This window comes from Gossypium raimondii, chromosome 4 (genome assembly GCF_025698545.1).
Source record: "Gossypium raimondii isolate GPD5lz chromosome 4, ASM2569854v1, whole genome shotgun sequence".
NCBI classification, from domain to species: Eukaryota; Viridiplantae; Streptophyta; class Magnoliopsida; order Malvales; family Malvaceae; genus Gossypium; species Gossypium raimondii.
The window spans coordinates 10877444-10883541 of NC_068568.1; the positions used below are offsets into that span (position 1 = coordinate 10877444).

General features: G+C 34.3%; 1 non-coding gene across 1 annotated transcript; it reads right to left on the minus strand.

Annotated features, from left to right (window-relative positions):
* Positions 1 to 5666: 5666 nt before the first annotated feature.
* On the minus strand, positions 5667 to 5772 carry LOC128040827 (small nucleolar RNA R71). Its single transcript, XR_008195633.1, has one exon. It is a non-coding gene; the product is annotated as a small nucleolar RNA R71 (small nucleolar RNA).
* Positions 5773 to 6098: the final 326 nt, after the last annotated feature.

A 6098-nucleotide genomic window follows, 5' to 3' on the forward strand; every position in this document is an offset into this window, starting at 1 on the left:
CTTCCATACCAGGTGTAACATCCCGCCCGACGAAGCCCTAGTATTCGAGTGTTGTTTTAGAAGTGAGAATTTTGGACTGAGTTTTGAAATAGGTAAAGTGATAGACTCATTTAAGAAACAAAAGTTCACGAGTACGCCATTGGGCGAAGTCCTAAAAGTTTGAAATATAGTCCATAGAAATAAGACTTAAGAGGATAGTTTTAAGTGTCCAACATTAAGATTGAATTAAGTAATAAGTTAATTTTTTAGTACGCTAATGATGCTCTGGACTAGCAGATTCTGAAGGAACGAAGCCTATGGTTAACCTTGGAGAAAATTAAGTATGATGAATCAAGAATAGTGGTAAGGGTATAGGTATGTGAATAAGGCGCCTAGTTATAAAGACGTACAATAAGCTAAGTAGCGTTCACCCAAAAAGGCCCATATTGGCGTATAAAATAAGCGAACCAAGAATGTTATGTTTATATGGCCCTCTGTAATAGGAACAATTAAGGAACTATAGGAAGGAATGTTTGACTAAACAATAGTAGTCGCCCAAATGCATTTTTGGCGTATAGAATCGGCAAACTTTGATGTGGAAACAAGTAGGCAAGGATTAAAGATGATAAGTAAAACGAAAGTGATGGTTAAGAGGTATGAGGTCACGCTAGAAGGCATAATACCTCTATAGACCAATGAGGTCTCGTACCAGTTGATTGGTAAGGAAAGCTGGTTGAAAACTAACTAAACATGAACCGGAAGAGTCAAAGGCTAAAGAAGTATCAAGTAAGTCTCTTAAACGTGGCAGATCTTGAGAAGCCACTCGGTCTTAACGTGACCTTTATCAAGTCCCCATGAAAACTTTAGTTAAGTTAAAAGGACACTCGAGTTAAGTTAAAGGGGTTATCTTTCTTATTAAGGAGGAAGGTTATGAACAGATGAAGGTTGCCTCTCAACAGATGAGTCTGAAACCCCAATTTCTGCTAGTGATTTCCCTCTCAACAAGGTAAATTATATGACTTGGTCTACTAAGGACATGTAGATCTACAAGTATACATGAAGAAATAAGGCTTGGTTATATGTATGAGTTAAAGTAGAGGTGAAATATTACTCAAATGAGCTCTAACAAAGTGTCTTTATTTGACAATGCGAGAAGGCCATAATATCTAGTTGAGTGAAAGATCTGGAACTAAAGCTGCTGTTGTCACAAGGAAAGGCTAGATCTGAAGTTTGACAGCCTTCTAGGTTATAAGGTGAGTCTCTAAACCGACTCTTGCAAATGTATATGCATGTTAGAACTTTTGTGAAAATAAGCTAAAATGCATTATGTGATGATTTTGTGAGAAATGTATGTCTGATAAACTTGCAAGAATGATTTGTATGGAAAATGGATATGATATTTGAGGATAATGTGTCTGAATGAGTAATGTGTGTTTTGATGACATGAACAAGTCAGTTATGAAAGAGTTTGTCATGAGTAAGTCAGATATGAATAAGTCTGTCAAGTATGAGTTTGCATAAAGTGTCTATATCTATCTCTAGGGTCGTCTAAAGGGGTCTATTGAGACTAAAAACATGAATCACTAAAAGAAAAAGTCAATGGCACTCTAAAGACCATATAGTGTAAGACTATAGCTGGGTTGTGGTGTCATATATAATATGTAAAGGACGATTGGGTGAGTAAAGTGATGAGGGGCTAACCTCACGACGGTGAGTTTAGGCAAATCCCTATCGTCAAAAACACCAATTTCCATATAAGTGACCATTTGTTGCTACCTTTGAAAAGAAGCCTTTGTGGTGACCTCTATTATAAGGAAGCCTTTGTGGCGATCTCTATTAAAAGAATGTCTTTTTAGCTATCTTTGTTATAAGGAAGCCTTTATGGCGATCTCTGTTATAAGGAAGCCTTTGGGGGGATCTCTATTAAAAGGAAGCCTTTGTGGCTATTTTCGGAAAGGAATGCCTTCGTGGCAAAATTTAAAGAATGGATCTCATGATGACCATCTGAAGACAATGCCTTTGGCAAATACCGAATGAATGATGAACTTTGTATAGTTACAATGGATGAATAAGAAAGGCTAGTATGTGGCAAGCCAACGATATAAGTTAAGAGTAAAAACAGAGAATGCACTAAAGTAAGGAAAATATGGGGAATTTTTTAAATAAGTACTTGGCGCAGTCTATCCAGCCCGAAGATAATGATAAGATTGATAAGTATGGAATAAGATATCAATGTTGACGATAGGGTAAATGAAGAGGTTAAGGATTATTTAAAGGTAAGAGTTAAGAAATGATATAAAAGATAAAGAGATGCTAAGTATAGTACGCCCAAGAGAAGGAAAATGGTTTTGAAGAAAGAAATATGGTAGCCTTAGAAATGTACCTGCCAAAGAAGGAGGAAATGTCAATAAATACTTAAAAATGTGCAATATACCATATGCAACGTAGAATGAATGAAAAAGGTATTCTAAGGTTTACCTCACTAAGTTCTTACAAACTTATTAAAGTTGTTTGTGTTTCTAGGTCTGTAAAGGAAAGTACACCGAGAGACGATGCCAGGGCTACGCCAATGAAGCAGTAGCTGGGCTATTATGCATACAGAGGAAAATCAAGTGGCGTGTCAAAATCTGTGCATAAGTCATTAGAGTAGAAATTGAATATGTTTATAACTGATATTTGAGCCTAAATAAATATGTAGTACTCCAAGATGTACATAGTAGACTGAGAGAGATAAGTAAGGAAGTTTGAAATGTTATTGACTCAAAACGATAACCATATATTATATATTTACAAGAAACTCTATAGTAGCCATAAATAGTAGTCTGTACATAGGCGAAATGTAAATGCACGCTAATAAGAAATTTTGTTACATTCATGGAGACGTTTACAACAATGAATAAAAGAAAGAAAGAAAATTTTCAAGTACATCCATATAAAGTGTAACACCTAAAATTCGGATCTGGTAGATAGAGTTAGGTCGAGGGCGTTACACCAGGTGCAACAAATCTTGAAAGTTGCTCTATATAGATCTCCTTGTCCAAATCAACATTCAAGAAAGTTTTTTTCACATCCATTCGATGTACCAACAAATTGTGAATGGAAGCTAAAGTAAATAAAAACGAATGGTTGAGATCTTAGTCACAAGAGAATATATATTAAAGTAATCTACTCCAAATTTCTGAGTGAACCCTTTTACAACTAATCTTGACTTATACCTCTATATTGACCTATCTTGTCTAAGTTTCTTTCTAAAAATCCATTTATTACTAATAGGTCTAAATCCTCTAGGCAAGTCTACTAGTTCCTAAGTGTGATTAGACATATTAGACTATAGCTTATTATTTATCGCATCTCTCCAAAAACTAGCATCTATTGATTATATAGCTTCATCATAGGTTTTTGGATCCTCAACTATAAAAAATGCATTAGCAATAGAATCACTTATTAAGGCTAAATCTCTAATTTAAGTTACAAAGGTAGTAAGGAAATCAAGTTCAAAACTAGTGGTAGTCACTTATCTTTTCCTCCTCCTAGGTTCAACGTCATTGACTGACCATAAATCGTATTGGCAATTTAAGTGCTTTTTGGCACTTAACGAGATTGTTTTCTAGTCACTTCAATGTCTTTTATTACATTTTCACATTTCGTAACTTAGATTCAAATTATTGTAAAATAAGAATTTTTTATGCATTATTTCGAGATAGTTGATCTATTTGGCCAATATCGACCTTAAAAAGGTTTTAACAATCTAATTGAGTGTGCAAGACACCTATTTTTAGGCCTAAAAGCATTAGGAATGACAACAGAATCGCAACACATGAACGAGCACAAATATTTATACTCGAAGTTGTGTTGCGACACGCCTTAGTCTATGTTGTGACACAAGTGCGACGTGGGGAAAAAATTAAGCAAGGGTATTTTTGTTAGCACAACTTATACTTTATGTGATTAAGGCTTGTATTTGACCTAAATAGGACTGCTAAGCAAAGTTTGGGAGCTTTTTGTCAAGCCATTTTTAGGTTTTACTTTAGTAGATTTAGGTTTTTAGTTTAGGTTTATTTTATTTTAAAAATAATTTTATTTCTTGTTCTTTGACTTGGATTCGATTTGAGTCCAAGTCTTTATTATTTTGTACTTTCATAAGTTTCTCTCACTTCTTGTTTGCAAATTACTAGATCTCAATCACTATTAAAGAATTTCACGATTCCGAGCACATCAAGTTCATCAAACGAACAATTTCTATCTCTTTCTCTTTTACGTTAAGTTGCATTATTGCATGATTAATTTAATTGTAGAAAAGATGGTTCTTGAGTCGATGAGTGGCTAGATATTTAGGGAGATTAATGAGTGGATGTGAGAGTGATTAACGAAGGAACTACAGTTTTTCCAATAAAGTTAGTTGGTATAAATTCATGTGTGTTTAAAGCCTAGGAAGTAATCTAGGATAAATGAGGTCGAGAGATCAGTTTACTGAGTAAATCGTGGATTTATCCCGATTAGGAAAGTGAGGTTGAGAGATAAGTGTGTACTAGTCGATTAGTTAATTAGTAAAAGCCGAGAGGTAATACTGGTTAGTTGATAAACAATTCCCTAATAAAACCTAAATTCTGAAGTTAATTGCAACTACTGAAGCAAGTTAATCTTTTGTCTGTTAATTGAGAGATTTTCGTTTGTTAACTTTGTTTTAGTAGTTTAGTATTTATTTTACAATGTTGACCTTAATATTAATTTTCGTAATATGTTTTTTAGTGATTACTAGTTAGAGTGCTATTGTAGATAATATTTTTAGATTTAATTCAACCTCCTTTTGGTACAATCCTCGAAATACTTACCGATGTTCTGTTGTAACACTAAATTATATTACAATTTGACATGTTCGCTTGTAGATACCGCACTTATTTTATATATTTTATTGGCACGATTTTTACTCTAAGAATTCGTACGTTTGGAAGCAATCAAATTGTTGGCGCCATTGTCGAGGAGGTTTCGATATTGAATTTAAATTTTTTTCTGCAATTACTAGGATAAATAAGAAAATTAAAATTTATAGATACAATTTTTATTTTATTTTATATTTTCCATACTTTTTTAATTTATCAAGCTATTAATTTTTATTTTTCTATCTTTGATTTTAGTTTATGACCTGAAGTGGAAGCATTCTATTCAAGCCATATACTAATATGGAGCAAATTCTGAGACGCAACCATCACTTGATGCAAAACGATTCAGCTGTGGTAGCTGAGTTGCCTTAGGGAAATCTACTGTATGACGATCCACTTGAACCACAAATACAAATCTGCGGAGAGCTACTTATGGCTCAAAAGACATTGTACGAGTACACACTACCAACGCTAGATGTCGTGCGAAGAGTATTGAACGACCAACGATCAATGCCAATAATTTTGAGATTAAGATGACTACAATACAAATTATCCAAAATTACATTGCATTTCCAAGGGAACATGATAGAGGATCCAAACCAACACCTAAAATGGTTCTTCCAATTGTGCAATACTTTTAAGTACAACGGGGTAACAAATGACGTTGTTCATCTTTGGCTATTTCCCTTTCCCTTATGTGACTATGTTGCTGATTGGTTAGATTCATTAGAACCAGGTTCTATAACCATATAGGATGAATTACTGGGAAAATTTCTACACAAAATTTTCCCGATAAGCAACCAATTTAGCTCTGTTATGAGATCGCTAATTTCAAGCAATTCGAAGGTAAAAATTTATACGAAGCTTGGAATCAATTTAAGTCACTAATGAGGAAGTGTCCCCATCATGGAATGCAAGAGTGGCTCCAAATGTATATATTTTACAATGGTTTAGACAACAATTTGAGGTCCGCATTGGATGATGCATCCGGAAGAGCCTTGATGAACCATATGTATGAGTGAACCTGTCAAATAATTAACGACTTGGCTATGAACTCATATGTGTGGCAGAATGAAAGGTTCACTTGTAATCCAAAACCAACACCTACAAAAGCAATCCAAAATGTAGGTGCTTATCAAATAATTTTGGAGAATTTGAACCGATCGGAAGCAAAATCTAAACCAACCATAACAGAGCCAAACCCAAAATTGTGGACAAAATTTGGAGCACCAACCGGAC